Source organism: Cryptomeria japonica, chromosome 4, assembly GCF_030272615.1.
Source record: "Cryptomeria japonica chromosome 4, Sugi_1.0, whole genome shotgun sequence".
Classification (NCBI taxonomy): domain Eukaryota; kingdom Viridiplantae; phylum Streptophyta; class Pinopsida; order Cupressales; family Cupressaceae; genus Cryptomeria; species Cryptomeria japonica.
Genome location: NC_081408.1, coordinates 667,756,123 through 667,773,543, shown reverse-complemented (window position 1 = coordinate 667,773,543; position 17,421 = coordinate 667,756,123).

Sequence of the window (17,421 nt, the reverse complement as noted above, 5' to 3'; positions counted from 1 at the left end):
GTGGGGGAGTCCATTGCATATCATCAAAGGTTCATTGGAGTGTTGCAAGTGATCAAATTTAAAGAACCCAATTACACAAAAGGTTTGACATCATTGCAAGAACATTCAGAAGAACAATTTACATCCACTCATTGTACTTATTATTTTGAATATAATAATTTTAGTAAATAAGAAATTGTTGTTGCCTTGATTGATTTTTCTTTGTAATGCTTCTCATTCCAGTTTCCCTTAAGTAGATCACAACTATCCACCACCTTTGCCCTAAGTGCAAAAATTGACCCTCTAAGAACAAATCCTTCCTCAATTTGGATCTCCAATCACATATTTTCCTTCATTGTATTATCTATGTTTCTATTATTCCCATTAAAGAATTCGTCCCCTTATTCATAGATCATAAAATATCTCTAATGGGCATTTTGAAGATAAAATTTGATGTTTAAGTTTGAATTTCTAATATTTTATTTCATATAATTTTCACAAATAATCTAAACCTTTATCTTGTCTATTTTTCATTTAATTAAGTGGCTTAACATTAAATTTTTGTATTTAGCATAATTATATATCACATTGGTATTAAAGTTACATTGTTAACTTTTGGGATTGTGCAAAAGGTGTTCAACAAAAACTAGATAATTTGAAAATAAGAATCAATTCCTTGCAATTTGTTAATCTCTTCATGGGAGTGAAATACAAAAATAATAATAATGAAGAGCAATCTTTAAAATGTAATGGAAAATCAAAATTAGGTCTGTAGACGTATAAATCTGACCACTTTCCTAAGTGAATATTTAATATTCATTTTAAACCTCATTCCCCTTATTGATTAAATTATATTTAATTAATTTCTCCGCATTCATCTATTTGATTAAATAAGTTACTCAATATATTTAATTAAGTTCACCTAGGTCTTTTCTAACCTTTAATTAAATAAATCACTTTATTTTATTAATTCCCCTTCCTCCCCTTTTAATCAAATTTATATTTAATTAAATTAATCCTTGCAAATAAATAAATCTAATTTATTTATTTAAATCCCCCACTTAAATAAATATGCAAGTTGTACTTATTTTTGTTGAAATAAAGTAATTTATTTTAATTAAAATTCCTCTCCATCCACTTGCATTTTCCTACATCTCCCACTTGCCTCCCTAAAACCTTCCCAAATTCTTCTAATCATTTCCAATTTAGCCTAATCTATCTCCTAAATATTGTCACATCCCTAAGCAAAGGGAAGTCACTTCTCAAACCCTCAAAGTCTTTGAAAACCATTAAAGGCATGATAATTGATAAAGTAAATCATAAGTCTAGGTCTAGACTATTTTTTATTCAATCTCACAAAATATTGTTGGTAATAGTTATTCTATTATAAATGATGCATGATAATCATAAGCATGAATCTACCTTTTATTTTATTTTTAGATAGGATGATATATTATTTAGCCCTTGAATAACATGATTATATTCTCTTAGTTTAATTTTATCCCCTTGTAATAGTTTTCGTAACATACATACTTGTAAAGATATCTTCTAGAGGTACCTAATGATTGCAAGAAGAACTTGGAGGAGGTTGTTAAATTGATCAATGGAAAATTATTTAATTTCTTTGATTCCAATCAATTCTCTATTGATGGTTTATAATTTTCATGATACAAAAGATAAAATATGCAAAATGTGTACATGCTATTAAATGTAGTATTTTGATACAAAATAATTAATCCAATACTTTGTAATGATCTTTAATGATATAAATCAATTTTATTTGATGATATTTCAATAATGACCAATGTTCTAGAGATTGTCCTTATATATGTCCATCCTAGGTGTTTAATTATGTTGCAAGGTGTGTGCCCTTGGTCTCCTTGTGTTGTGTAGCGCAAAACTTGGGTTTGCGATATGGCTTAACCACCTCTCGTGGATTCATTAAGTCTTGTAATTGTATAGGGCATTAACAGATTGATCTTTTGGTGCAACGACAACAATGTTTCTAAGAAGTGGTATCAGAGCCTGGGTCATAGGTTCAAACCCCTCACTTGCGTTGGAGGGGGGATTGTTGCAAGGTGTGCACCCTTGGTCTCCTTGTGTTATGCAACGTAGCACTCGAGTTTGCGACATGGATTAACCACCTCCTGTGGATTCATTAAGTCTTGTGGTTGTATTGAGCATTAACAGGTCAATCTTTTTGTACAACAACAATTGCGTTTCTAACAAATTCATCAGTTAGCATGTAATCCAATGAACAAATAACAATGTAAGTAAAATGGTGAAATCAGGAAAACTGGGAAAAGTATTTGAATTAGGAGGATAGGAACACATGCCTAATTTTCTTTCAAAGGACAGGCCCACTCCTATGGTTTAGCCTGTGGTAAAGGATTAAATGTAGAAGGAATGGGTCTAAAGAACATGGGAACAAGGTAGGTTCAAGATTAATAGGTTTAGTTTTAAGGTTAAATTATGCACTTTTATCCTCTATATTACCCTCCCACTTGGATGTTCATTTGAACTAAGTAAATCATATACGATATTAAAGAATATAGTAATTTAAATAAGAAAACATTTTCATGGGTAAGTGCACAAATTTGAGTCCCACTTAGGGGAAGTGCACACATTGGAAAACGTGTTGCAAGGAATGGGGCCTCATTATTTAATGAATGGGGCCTCGTTTTGCTTCAAGGGCCCAAGCTAAAAAAAATAATGAGGACCCTTTATTAATGGGTCCTAGACCATAATGGGGCCATGTTTAGAAACATAACATGGACCTGTTATTTAACAAATTAATGGTAAAAAACATAACGATTCCCCATTTTGTTTCCTAAAATTTGAAAATAGATCCCACCATGTGCATTGGGTTTTGGTTTGGGAAAGGTTTGGAATGCCGAACCCTTAGCCTTGGACCTACAAGTACAAGGTTGTATCAATCACATGGTGAAATAGTGACTTCTGGCATATGTTTGATGCCCATTATCATAGATTTTTTCAACAAAATTAAAACTCATTTTAGATTACACTATGTAGATTCCGAATATGTAATTTTTTAAATAATTGATTAGTTTTTCCATTTTTCAATTAATTTGTCTTGAATTTGGTCCATAAACTTAAAATATCAATTTATTTTGTTTATTTAATAACTTTATTAATTACATTTTTTGAAAAAAAAAATTATATGTCATCAATCCACAGAGAATTATTTTCAATTTAAAAAAAATTCAAAAAATGATAAGTTTAGGTCAAACTATGTTGGCCATACACAATGAGTTTTTAAAATGACAATTAGGGCCAATAAAATAATAATTAAAAAACAAAAAATATCCTCATCAATCTTCAATGTGTTATGAATAATTTACCAAGAGGGTTTGAAAAAAAAACTTTTATTTGCGTCAAAAAATGTTGGCCATACATGTGCATGGTATGGTCATGAAACAAACATTTTTAAAAAGTAGTTTTTAGAAATTTCTTTTGAAAGTCAATTTTTGTTATCTGGGTATTAAAATAAATTACATATTTGAAAACTAGATTTTGAGTGCTACATTTTGTGTTATTGTTTTTTTCCAAGATTGAATTTCCAAGTGCTTCAAATTTTTAGGTGAAATGTGGCAAAATTTGAAAATGAGGGAAAACACTTACACTTTTTGGCCAAAAAGTGGACTCAACTTCTTGCACTGACCCTCATACAGTATATATAGTTAGAATATGTCTTATTTTTTTCTCCATTTTACTAGTAGAATTGCATTTCCAAACTTTTGCATACACGGTCATTAATATTATCTTAGATAAATGTATCAATAATATGAATATAATCATAAAAAATTTACATAAATGAGTATGAAATGAAACAAGTACAAGGAAAAATTATGTTGACCATGAATATTAGCACTTGATTTAGAGATGTATAACTATGCAAGGCCCCAAGGAACCATGTAAGATGTTGATGTCATTGGTGTGGAACTCATGTGGTGGAGTCAATTGATTAATTGTAGTATTATTGGTGTAGGAGATGTGTGTTGCAATCACCTTAACCATTTCAAAAATATTGATCAATTTAGGACAATGAAGGAATCATTTTAACTATTTTAAACTGTAATACCCAAGAAAGAAGAACTTCAATCCCTGGGTGAAATCACAAATATGGGTAAAATTTGAGATTTTGAGCTAAACAAGCCAAGTGGCACCTTTGTGGCATTTACACATATCAAGTTGTTCGGTCAACCCCCTACCTCTAGGGGGAATTATAAAAGCTCTCTATGGGGCTATCCTAGGGAAAGGGAATTTCACTAAATCTCCTTTGGCCAAATATAGACTTTCATTCTTTTTTTCTTTTTGTTTGTTTGTTTGTATATGTGTTGTGTGTTCTAATTGCATCTTGGTACTTTGTATCACATCTCAAACACAAATCAAAAAAGATTTTATGGTTAGACTAATGTAATCTAATAGAAATCTAAACTGTTATAGGAAATTTCCTGTTTTTACATGAGATGAGTGTGGTAAAAAATAGTGCCATATGAATAAAACTATATTATTCATCCTATACTCTTAAATGAATATAGGAGGATACAAATGAATAATACTTTGCTACTAGTAGTAGACATCGAAACATTTTAGTGTCATAATTCTAGATTCTTAACATTGCTTAAATTTTGACACCTACTACCTCTTTTGCTCTAAATTTGCTATAAAAAAATGTATGTCTACACTACCTCAAATTTTGAATTTTTAACCTAGTAACTGAATACAAATATCTATTTTACTAAAAAACAGATTGAAATAATTTTTCAATTTAAGAAGTATAATTGTAATCTAAACTAATAATTATATGTATTTTAGTTTTCTTCTTTTCAATATTGAAAAAATATAGGCAATTTTTAGATGCTTCAATTAACAAATGTTGGATCAATGTTGTCCATTCTCCTTTATAAAAGTGTGACACATTACTAAAAATTTATAAAGGACTTTCATCACGAGTCAAAGTTTATGGTTACATCATGAATGAGGAAAAAGAGGGATCCATATAAATTTTAAATCCAAATTAGAGAGAACATTTTAGAAATATAAATCTAAAATAATAACAAAGTAAGATACTTGGGACAAAAATGTAGGTGAGATCGATGAGCCAAAGTTCGTCAAAATGTAGATATAAAAGGAGGCCCCTATAATATCTTCCCTTAAACTTGATTAAATGATAAATTAAATAAAATTTGATCAAATTCAAATAAACATATGTTGAGACATAATCATTGATAAAGTTAACATGAGACAAACTTATGCCCGCTTGATTATGACTCTATACTCTCATGTCACAAACTTATGTAATCCATGCACCTACATAGTTATCTTCTAGTAGTACCTAATAGTGATAATAAACACCTTGAGGAAATTTATTTTGACTTTCTTAATTTAAAATCAACCTCTTTTTGTTAATTGTACAAGTTCAAAGACACAAAATACAAAATATACAAAATGTCTAGATGATGCCAAGGGTAGCATGTGTGCTACAAAGGTTGATGTAATGCTTCATGCCACTTTTCAATTCAATATAAATTACTTTTTTTATGATTTTTCAGTGATAACCAACGTCCAAGGGCTTGTCCTTAGATCCCAAGTACTCGATTCAAATTATTTTGAATGTAACACTTTTACCATTCATTTTGGGCCCGTTTGATTAGGTCAAGTTTCAAATGCAATGAATAGTGTACACACATAGCATGTTTCTACAAAAAGGTTGGTAAATACCCGAATCTAAGCCAATTATATCCATACATATCCCTACTATATTTTTTTAGTTCTCATATTACTTAGATTCATCCACTCAAGTCAAATTTACAAGCATGGAAATGATCCTAGACAATTGAAATTGAAATTTAAAATTAAGCCCCAAGTGATTCACTCCCAAATTTTGTTACTTTTAACTTAAGTGAAAACTATTTTTAATTTGCATGTTAAAATATTGTATTAAGAGATATCAATTCATTTTCATACATGTGATCCATTTAAGCATCACATAGCATTATCATTTATGTATAGAAAATTCATGGCATCATCATCCCACATTAAGATCTGCATGCCAGTAATATTAGGGCATCTTGCATGGTTGCTTCTTGTCTTTGATTCTTGTTCCAAAATAGTTAAATAAAATTGTAAGAGTTTGAGATAAGGAGATCATCATCACTTAGCAAACTTCTAAAAGTAATTTTCAACATTGTCAATTTGTTATTGCAAGTCCAAGCACCTAGATGAATCTCTATTTATAAGCATGAAATGCTTACGAGTCATATGTCCATTTCTATAGAGAAATTTCAAACCCATTTGCTTAGATTTGACCCTAACAAAATTCTAACAACAATGGAGTTCATAATTTGTCATTCTACTTTCGTGAACTCCAAAATTAGGCAATTCTAAATTATGATTCGGAAGTTATAATAAAAAATAATATACATCTATCTATCAACTATCAAAACCAACTAAATGTCAATGGGCCCTTGGTCTACAGGTGAAGTTGAATGGTTCTTAATGAGCCCACCAGGGATCAAGTGGATACTCCTCAGTCCTTGACTCTTGGCCAAAGAGGTTTCAGCCTTGCCTAAGACTCGCACTCGTGTATCTGATAGCTAAAACAACTTTGTAGATGAAAAATCCTCCAAAAAAGTAAAAAATAAAAAACCAACTAAATACTTTCATTCCTTCTAAGACATTTCACATAACTCATATATTAGTTATTATATTCATTAAACTTAATTTTAATAAACTTTGATTTTATTGATAAAATTTTATTTTATGATCCAAGATTTAACAAAATAGTTATACAATCAAATTCAAAAAGTTTTAACAATATTCAAATGAATTGTAGAAATTCAATAGCATTGATTTAACAAAATAATTAAAGATTTTACCTAGTCTTAAATTCTAATAAATTTATTGTCACTGCACTAAGTTAGAATCACAACCTTAAAAAACTTCGTCACAATTTTGGTGTCTATTAAATACAATAATTGTAACAAAGATGTGAATTATAGGACATTAACCTAGAAATTTTTTTGACCAACCAAAGCATTGTCAGCAGCCTACAACCAGGTGGCATTTATATTCCACTAGCTGAGAATTTCTGTCCCTTTTATTTGCTTTCTGTGTTTATGATGTTAGCTATATGCTATAAATAGCTCTTTGATCAACTCTGCTCTCATCCTTAGTTTCTGTCATTAATGTGCTCCATTATGATATACTTATCATCAGACATTAGATAACAGATGGTAAGAAAAATATATGGAAATTAAATTCATGATATTTCAGTCTTGTTTTTTTTCATAAATCTTAAAAAAAACGAAATCACAGTCAAATCCAGAAATCATCAAATAATTTAAAGAAATATCGACCCATTCACTGTGGCATATGAAGATTTTAAATTACAATGACATCACATCTGAACATAGAAATAGTTGTAATGAATAATGGATGTGAATAAGAAAAACCTGTGATGGATAGGGTTAGAAATACTTTCTTCCTCTGTATCTCAACTGCTAGACAAAAGCCATACAGTGAAGCAGGAAGCAAGTATATAACTTAGACAAATAAAACTGATTGTATACAATCTTTTGGATTAAAACTGTGTTTATTTTTGTTTTCAACGTTTCTGATCACAGTCTGTGATCTTTCATCAAGATGACGAGAAAAAATAAATACAATTTTTAATCCAAAAACTTGCACACAATAACTTATAGACTCTGGAAATTTCATACCATCTAAATGAAATGATGATGTAAAATGATTTTCATAGAAAGAAATGCTACCCTTTTGAAGACAATTTTGATATTTAATAACTTGAGAAACCCCAAGAAACCTTGAAAGTAAACAGAGTAGCCAGTGCTAAATAACCAGGCAGTGGATAAATACAATGAAGGCTCTAAGATTTATATCACCATGGTCTTAAATTTTGTGATTTTTTATAGGTCCAAATTGTTGAAAAGCAAAAGCAAAACTGAACATTCTATAGAATATCAATTTATACAGACAAAACATAAGAATTACATTGTTTTGTTGTAAAGGGTTTTGAATCTTTTCAAAACCTGTTTTATCTTTAATCAAAAACATAAAATCACATTTAGTCGGACATTATATAAACATCACTTGCATTTTTTCATATGATGCTTCAGTCCATGACATTTGGTCTTGAATCCGGTCATATGCAGCTTCAATGTGTAATAAGCACCCATCACAACAGCCTTCTTTTTAAAGCTCTTCAATCTCCTCAGCAACATAAGTGTAAGAGGATGAAGCAGGGCCTTAATCCTCTTACAAGATTTCTTAACACACATATCATCCTCATCCTCATCATAATATTCTCCATGGATTTCACCATCTGTGTTTTCTTTCTCTCTGTCAGAACTACAAAGTGGGTAGCTCTTCAGAAAGGCTCTTCTCTTGCTGCAACTGATCATTCCATCCCTGCCACTGAGATGAACCATGGGAGAATACCATTCTTCTTTCTCTTGATCCTCCTCTTCTTCTTCTTCTACATGCATGTTCTCCATTGCTAATATTAGCTACTGTGTGAGAGAGAAATAAGATTGTAAATCTTGGGTATTTATTGCATAAAATGATAGAGAAGATGAAGTCAGCAATGTGACAGCTGCTGGGTCTACCATGCAAACAAACAAACAGAAATAATGAGATATTAATCCAAGATTTCTCTGGAATAAGTCTAATGTTTATGTGGCAAGAACTTGGAAGCATGATTAGAAGAATAATAAGATTTCTACTGGAATAAGTCTAATGATTATGTGGCAAGAACTAGTAAGCATGATTAGAACTAAACTTTAGGCTCATATTTATTGCACTATTTTGTACTGTAGTTTATAAGAGATACACTGAGCCAATTTTGTATCTAAGATCGGAGATAGTTAATTTTGTATGAATTTTTCTTTGCTAAATTAGAGGAAAGATGGCATTCTCGGGTATCCAGCTAGAAATGGGCATTGAATTGACTTGGTTTTCCAAGGCTGGTGAATTTATGAATTCAAAGGGTTATGGGAAGAGCATCAGTTATTATGTTCGATTGTCTTTTATTAAGAGTTCATAACAAATTTCATATGTATCAATAGTTGTCTATTTTACTTTCAGTAGTTAGAATTTTTGGATTTTAATTGAGGAGTTGTGCAACTTTGTTGGTATCTATAGGGTATGACTATTGGGACATTTGTGTATAAGTATTGTCATTTTTGAGGTGGTTGTAGTGTATGGTTATTGGGGCATCTTTAAGTAGGTATCGACCGACACTTTGACTAACCACTTCTTGACCCTTGTGCACCTAATGGATCCCACAACTTGTGTCAAGAAACCATAACATTAGCTATACGCAGTTAAGTCACATACAAAGACAACAATTTTTTTTATCGAAACCTGATGTATCGTTTAGGATTTGTGGGTGCATGATGTTAGCTATAAGAACTACTAGTACACTTCTCCTAATCTCACAATTTTAATCTACATTGCGTTCACATAAGCACAATAATTGTCTACCACTTTATTTAAATGTTGGAGTTTGAGTTGGTTGATAGAGAGGTTTTTAGTAAGAAATACCCATCAATAGTCTACCAATTCCTTTTTACATTGATATTACACTCAATGACTATTAACAACTTAAGATTGTATTAAATTGAAAGGAAGCCTGAGTGCAAAATAATGCTTCCAATTGCTAAATCTAACAGGAGACTGGGAGAGGTGATGCAAAAATTTCTTACAAACTTTAAAACTATTGCAAATTAGATAAACACATATAAAATCATATTTAACAAATAAAACCACAACACCAGATTTATGTGGGAAAACCCTTTTGAGAAAAAACCCACACTCCAAAAGTCAAACTCAATTGTATTTTCAGTTACAATACAATGCACAAAGCCAACTCTTCAAGAGTAGTTACAACAGAGATTTCAAGAACAATTCTGACAAGATAACAATACCTTACAAATAATCAACCTCTCCTAAAAAACAACTAAGACATCAACATATAAATAGAGCTCATCACAAAGTGGTATCTGCCCATGGTTTCCAAAACATAGAAGTTACCATGACCAAATAGGTGTCTTCCTTACCTCACACCACTTGTCAAAAGTGAACTCAAACCATAAATGTAGATTGTCAAAATATAACTCTCCATGACTCTTTTACCGAACTAGAAACCGTCATAGTCATAATAGAAGTTTGTCATAATCTCAACATAGAAACATATGACACTAGTTCCCAAAACTTTAGGACTTCCAAAGTGGGTGAAAAATACAACAAATAATTAAAATATCAAATTAGCATGTTTAGACTCTAAGATTGAGACACCTTAATCCCAACATAAATGGCACAAGCAATCACTTTAGGAAGAGTGCAATAGTTTATAACGTTTTTTTCTTTTATCCTTTTCCAAGTGTGACTATAGGTCAAATTAGTATAATGTAAGATGTGTTAAAATGCATGTATTTGAAAAGGAAAATAAGGTTTTTCAAAAGTTAATTTACATTAATTTAATAAATGTAAATAATCAAAATTAATCAATTATAATATAAAATCTATTAATGACATTTTATAATGGTTAGATTAGAAAATTAAATGTAAAGAAGAGTGGTATTTAGTTCAATAATCAAAGAATAATATTAATAGATAAGGTCATGGACCTTCTTTATCGTTAGACCTTGAAAACAATGTCATTTTGTTAGTGTGCCTACCTTGAATTCTATATTGAGTCTCTACCATGTTAGAGCATAAGTTTATATGTCTAAGACAAGTTTGTGGTTGTAGATTTATTTTTGTGCTCAAGATTAATCCTAGCAATCTTTAGGGTTATGTTCTACTATTTCACCTAATCTATGCTTCTCTACTACACATTTTTTGAGAATAGGAGACTACTAGTATTGATAAGTACCTTGTTAGGTGGTCAAAAGTCAAGTTGCAATGACACTATGTCATATCAACCCCTTGGAATTGAACAATATAAGAAAGAACAAGCAAGCACCTAAGAAGTATATTGTTTACTCTTTATATTGCACCATATCAAAGTGTGTCGCTATTGATTACTTCAATGCTCTAGAATATTGTACCTTCAAATGCTTTTTGGAGATTATTAAAATGAATGCATTGAAAGTATTTAAATACTAACACATAACATCAAATCATGTCAAAAGCGTGTTTAGTTGGCTCAAGGTAGAACAAGACAAAATATAATTATTAAATTTTAAATTGAAAAGGGACAAGTTCATGTCTAGGAAGTCACTCACATGCCCACAAACTTGTCCTAAAATGAAACAACAATCAAAGCTAAGTGGAAAATAAGAAAATAGAAGTAGCTGCATAGATTAGCATGACAATAAGGTAGATAGAGCAAATGCATAAATGCGTGCATGTGTGTGTGTTAATGGATAATGTAATGCTAAATGTCTAGGGATATGTTTTTTAGTAAATGGATAAAGAGGTTAAGGGATTGATCTCAACTTCACAAAATATTATGTCATTTATCATTATGTACATGTATTAAGAAATTACCTTAAAGTAGGGACAATAAATATTGGGAAACAATATAGGTATGCTAATTTTACCATTACATAAATTGTCCCCCCTTGAGGTGCATGCAAATTGTAGCGTCCTAAAATTGCGACACTTGCAATTTCGACTACATTTGGGTCTTCACGATGGCGGCGCAACACTGAACCTGAATGGAGACCCCGAAACTTGCTTATGACACCAAAAACTGCATTTTTCAGCACCCTGGCCTGATCCTCCTTGCACCCTGCTGTCCCGGGAGGTGGGACCATGGCGCCCAGCGCCCAAGTCCCTGGCCCTATTTTGGGCCCGGTCTCTTATGGGGCTTCGGGTCTTTAAGTTTGCAAATTGGAAAATAATGTTTCCTGGTCGGCCTAAGGTCGGGAAAATCAGTCTATCAGCCCTAATTGACAAGTATATAAACTACTTTTCCTCTCCTAGAAAGGGAGGAGGACATATGTGTGCAAAAGGCGGACACGATATTCAAATATTCAAACATTCAAGCATTCAAGCATTCCTTCAAGCAATTGAGCATTCTAAGTCTCCATTCAAGGCTAGGTGTTGCATTCAAGACAAGGATTCAACCATTGAAGAGGAGATCACATACAACATACAACATACTACATACATTACACCTTCGCATGTAAGAATACAAACATTCTTACAACAAGGTATCAGTACTTGTTTACATTACAAACATTTACATATACAACATTCTCATTTCTTGGTTAATTCCAAAACCGGGGTTTGACCTAAAGGCAAACCCCTCATCCCTAACCCCCCAATCGTCCTCTCTTTTCTATGTGTAGGTTGCAGGTACGCGGCTGTAATTGAAGATCTGGAATCCTTGTGCAGAGACGAACAGATCCCCCTTCGTTTCGCGGATTTTTCGAAGGACCGTGTGCACGTCGGGCGCCATCGTCCTGTCAACTTTCGCTCAAATTTGCAGAACAGTACCGTCTCGACATTTTACTGCTAATTCCAGGTCCGCAGCTTCATCCCATATCCCTATCTCTGTTTATAAGCGAATCTTTCCTACTTTACATGCATTCCTAGTTTAATCTTTCTATCTACATTCTTTACAAAAGAGGGTATCCTTGATGTCTTAACCCTTGAAACTCATATAGAATCCAATCTTGCATTGTGTGGGATTGGATCTTGTGGGTTTCAACCCCTCTTTTGAATGTAAAGTCTCCCCTAAGTGAAAACCATCAACCCTAGTGACTCTCCCTTCTCTCTCCTTGGAGTTGGGGAGGGGAGAACAACTAGGGTTCGATTTTTCCGCTTTACATTTTGGTGAACCCGACGTGAACATCCTCATTCTGATTATTCATGTTTAGATCTGAAAATTTTGCTTTCCTAAATTTCCATGTTTGATCTTTTGCAAATTTTAGAGGCTAATTGCATAAAAACCCTAAAATTTTCTTTTTAGTAATTAAACTTGTGAAATGTTTAATTGTTAATGCTTGTTTCAGATCTACCCTTCTATTGCAAATTGTCAATTCATATTTGTGCTTTAATTCTGAAAATTAAGTGGTTAAATGTCAAAACCCTAATTTTTAGAACCCTCCTGATTCAACCTTTGATTGATAATTTCACTAATCAAAACACCTCCAAATCGGCTGTAACTTTGGATTTCGCAATAAAATCACAATATCTTTCATCCTTGAAAATTTGGAAAAAAGTTGCGAGGACCATGTGCACCCCGAGCGCCATCGTCCTCGACATTTTTTTTGAAATTTCGGGAGCTAGATCTTACTATATTTTTCTGCTAAAATCCAGAATTTTGGCTGATTTTATCAATTTTAACACCTTCAAAATTAAAGTCAAAGTTGGTCTAGTGATTGCTTGGATTGAGGCTTCTAATCATTCAAAAATCATTGAAATTGAAATTCATATCAAAATTGTGTTTCTTACTGTCCTAAATCTGAAAAGTGTGTTAGCATTCATTCGAAATTTCAGTGCTTTATTCAAATTTTTGCAGTTTGTGACTTTTGAAATTAAGTGTTTAATTGCAACAACCTTGATTTCCACTTTCAAAATTGAATTTTGCATGAAATCAAGTCAACTTTTAAATTTCAAAACTTGCATTGCTTTCAGCATTCCCTCTAAAATCATAAAATTCAAAATTTCAGTTTCCCCCTCTTTTTCAAAATTCAAATTTTGCATTTTTCAACGATCTTGGTAGGGTTCAATTTTGAGATTGCAACTTTAATTTGGCCTATCTATAGATCGTAAAATCACTCAATTTTTTCAGATTAGCTTTAAAATCATCATAACTTTCATCCCTGAAAATTTCAAAAAAAGTTGCGAGGACCGTGTGCACTCCGTTCGCCACGGTCCCGAACATTTTTTCTGAAATTTCGGGAGATTGTCCTGATTGCATTTAACAGCTTAAATCTAGGAGATTGGCTGGTTTTATTGAAATTTGCTACCTCTAAAATTCAAAATCTTCTCTCTCTTTAGTGCATGAGTTTTACAACAATAAGCCCTACTTACACTATTCCCGTTAGACGAAGCCTTAGAATTAAGTCTTTCCAAGGTGTAATTACTGAGGAGATGGAACCTAATTTGAATGGCCTTTTTAACGAGGACATGGGTAATTCCTCTAATCCTCTTAATGATGAAGAAGCTCTCCATGAGGTTTCTGTAGAACAACTTTCGAAATTGGATAACCAATTTGATGATTTTCGACAATGGATGTCTCAAGAATACCCTGATAGTCAAGCTCTTTCATTAATTGCGGGTCTAAAACGTATGGTTCAAAGTGATAAGAATGGAATTGATATTTTGCGTGGTATTGCACACATTGTGGATTCGAATGTGATGCCTATGAAGAGTTGTGCCGAAACCTTAGGTTATACACAACCTCCTACTCAAGTTAATCATTCTATTCCTTTGACAACTTCTATTGCTAGTATACCTACTTTTACATCAAACATAATGACTACTTCAATACAAGACATTCCACCTATGATCACCAGTCATGGGGGCAATCCCTCTTCTTCAATCAACCCTCTTCCTTCATTCAATCCGACTTCTTCATTCATTCCTTCAATGAGTGTTCCTATTATATCTCCACAAATGAACATGACGCAAGGGGGCAATTCATTTAACCCTTCCATTCCTCCTTGTAGTGTTCCTCCTTTCCAATCATCTCCTATGACTAACTATCATAGTGTCCCACCACCTTACTCTCTACCTTCTTTCAATAACATAACACCTCCATCACAATCTAACACGTCTAATATGAACTCTTTGACTGAAGCGACCATTAACAATCTTGCACAAACTGTCTCTTCTTTACAGCAACAAATTGCCTCTATGAATCAATCTAAGTTTAGTGTGCCCACATTTGATGTTGCGAGCCCACTTTCTCTTGACATTGTTCGAGCTATCCCCCCTAAACATGTTGAAATTCCGCATTTGGAGCTTTATAATGGTAAGGGTGATCCTCTAACACATGTTAAGACCTTTCAAACAATATGTACTGATTTTGCTTATGACCAAAGGTTGCTTGCAAAACTGTTTACTAGAACATTAAGAGATAAAGCCCTACAATGGTATTGCTCGTTGCCTTCTTATTCTATTACTTCTTTCGAACAACTTGCAAATGCTTTTATTCAACAATTTCAAAACAATATAAGTCCTAAAGTTACTTTGATTGATTTAATGCATTGTAAACAAGGTGTTAAAGAAAAAGTGACCGATTTCATTGGTAGATATAAGCATTTGTATGCTCAAATTTCTTTTCCAGTGCCTGACAATGATATTCAAAGAATCTTTATTTCTAATTTACAAAAAGATATTAGAGAAAAACTTCTGTTTTCTGAGTTTACTTCTTTCCAACAGTTGTGCGCAACTCTTCACAATTATCAACTAATTGTGAGTCAAATGGAACAAGCAAATCCTATGGCTCCGAGTGATAAGGGTGATAGTAGTCAACAACCATTTGGGAAGTTTAAACCGAACAGAGAGTCCATTAAATTCAATGAAGACATCATCAACAACAATGTGAATGCGGCATAAGGTGTGCCTCCTATTTCTAAATTTTTCAAGAAAGAAAGAAAGTTTACTCCTTTGAATGAATCATTGCATAGTATTATGAATAAGTTATTGGAACAAAATGTGCTTACTCTTCCTCCTATAAGGCAAATAGACCCTACAAAGATTAACTCACCCTATTTTGATAACAAATCTTTTTGTCAATTTCATCGTCATCCTGGGCATGATACTGAAAAATGTTTTGCTTTAAAGGGTAAAATTCAAGATTTGATTGATAATAATAATATCTCTGTTTCTGGAGTGAATGATAAAGGTAACACATCTGTAGCTCCTCCTAACCAAAATCTTCAAATTTTTACTGATCCATTGCCTTCTCATACCTCTAATGCGATTGATACTAATGATTCCTCTGTCTCACCTGATGATCTTGTGTCCATGACTCCGAATGTGATTAACTTTGTAGAGCAGCAGAAAATCCCTAAAGAACCTTCCATCACATTTGATTCCAGTGAAACTATCAGGGCACCTGATGGTCCTTTATATATAGTTGCAAAAGTCAAGAATACACCTTGCCGTGGAGTGCTTATTGATCCTTCTTGCATGGTTAATGTCATTACTGAAGAATTTCTTTTTATTTTGCAATTGAATCAAGTGATCTATGATGAAACAAATGTGGTTGTGAAACTATTTGATGCATTTTCTTCTCCTGCAATTGGTTCTATTACATTACCTATTGAGGTCCATAACAAATCCCTTGATGTGGACTTTGCTATTATTCCATCATCCGAACAATTTCGTGTGAAGCTAGGCTATCCTTGGCTATCTTCCATGAAAGCTATTGCTTCTCCTATTCATAAGTGTTTGAAATTTCCCCATAATGGTGAAGTTGTTACTGTCAATCATAGTCTCTTTAAACCAGCTGAAAGAACTTCTAGCGTTCCTATTGATTACTTTTGGCCTAAACAATTCCAGTCTCTTCCTCTGTGAAGTGATCATCTTTTTAAATCTTATCAAAAGTGGAAGAAGGATATGATCCTATCTCTAAGTGAACCTAGAACACCCAAACTTGACATTCCTATCATTCTTGAGAAGGAAGTTCTTCCTTTGAAAGATAAAACTAATGTCTTTCCTCAAGAAGATTCCCAACCCATCCCTATGGATGTGACTATGCTTATGATTAATAAACTTCCTAAAAGTAGACCTATACCTCCTCGTCATGATGGACTTGGTCTCCTTCCTAAACCGAATATTCCTCCCTTATACGGAGCAGTTCCTCTTCCTTCCTCTTATGGAGAGAAGAGACCTTCCTCTTCTCCTATTATTCAACCTAAGAGACCACAACCTAAACACCCAAGTGATAAGGATGAGAACATTCCTCCTCCTCAATCTTCGCAACTTCCTACTAAGACTAGATGAAATCGTTCTGCACGTGAACGCCGATGAAAGCGTCGTCTTAGAGCTCAGGCAGCTGCTTCTCAAACTTTGCAATCCCCAAAAACACCTTCAGCCAGTATTATTCCATTTTCTCCTCAGCCGACGATTGAGCCAAAATCTCCTAAACATAAGATGCATGATGGTCTTGATCCTGTGCGAGTTAAAGATCCTATTTTTATAAATCTTGATGATGATATAGATGAAAATGTTATTCATGATGAAAATGTTACTTCTATTCATTCTGGTAGTGAATATGAATATGTTGATGTTGATAACCATTTATCTAACGAATTTTCTAAAGCACTTATCCTAGCTCCTAGACAAGAACAACGTGGCTCGGAACATGAACATACCCCTTGTTTGGATCTTGTGATAGCTCCATCTGCTGTGTTGGATGTTCCTCCTCTAGCGTGTTTCCTACCTTCCCGAAATATTGATCAGCAAGATCGGGGAGGTAGATGACGTGCTAGA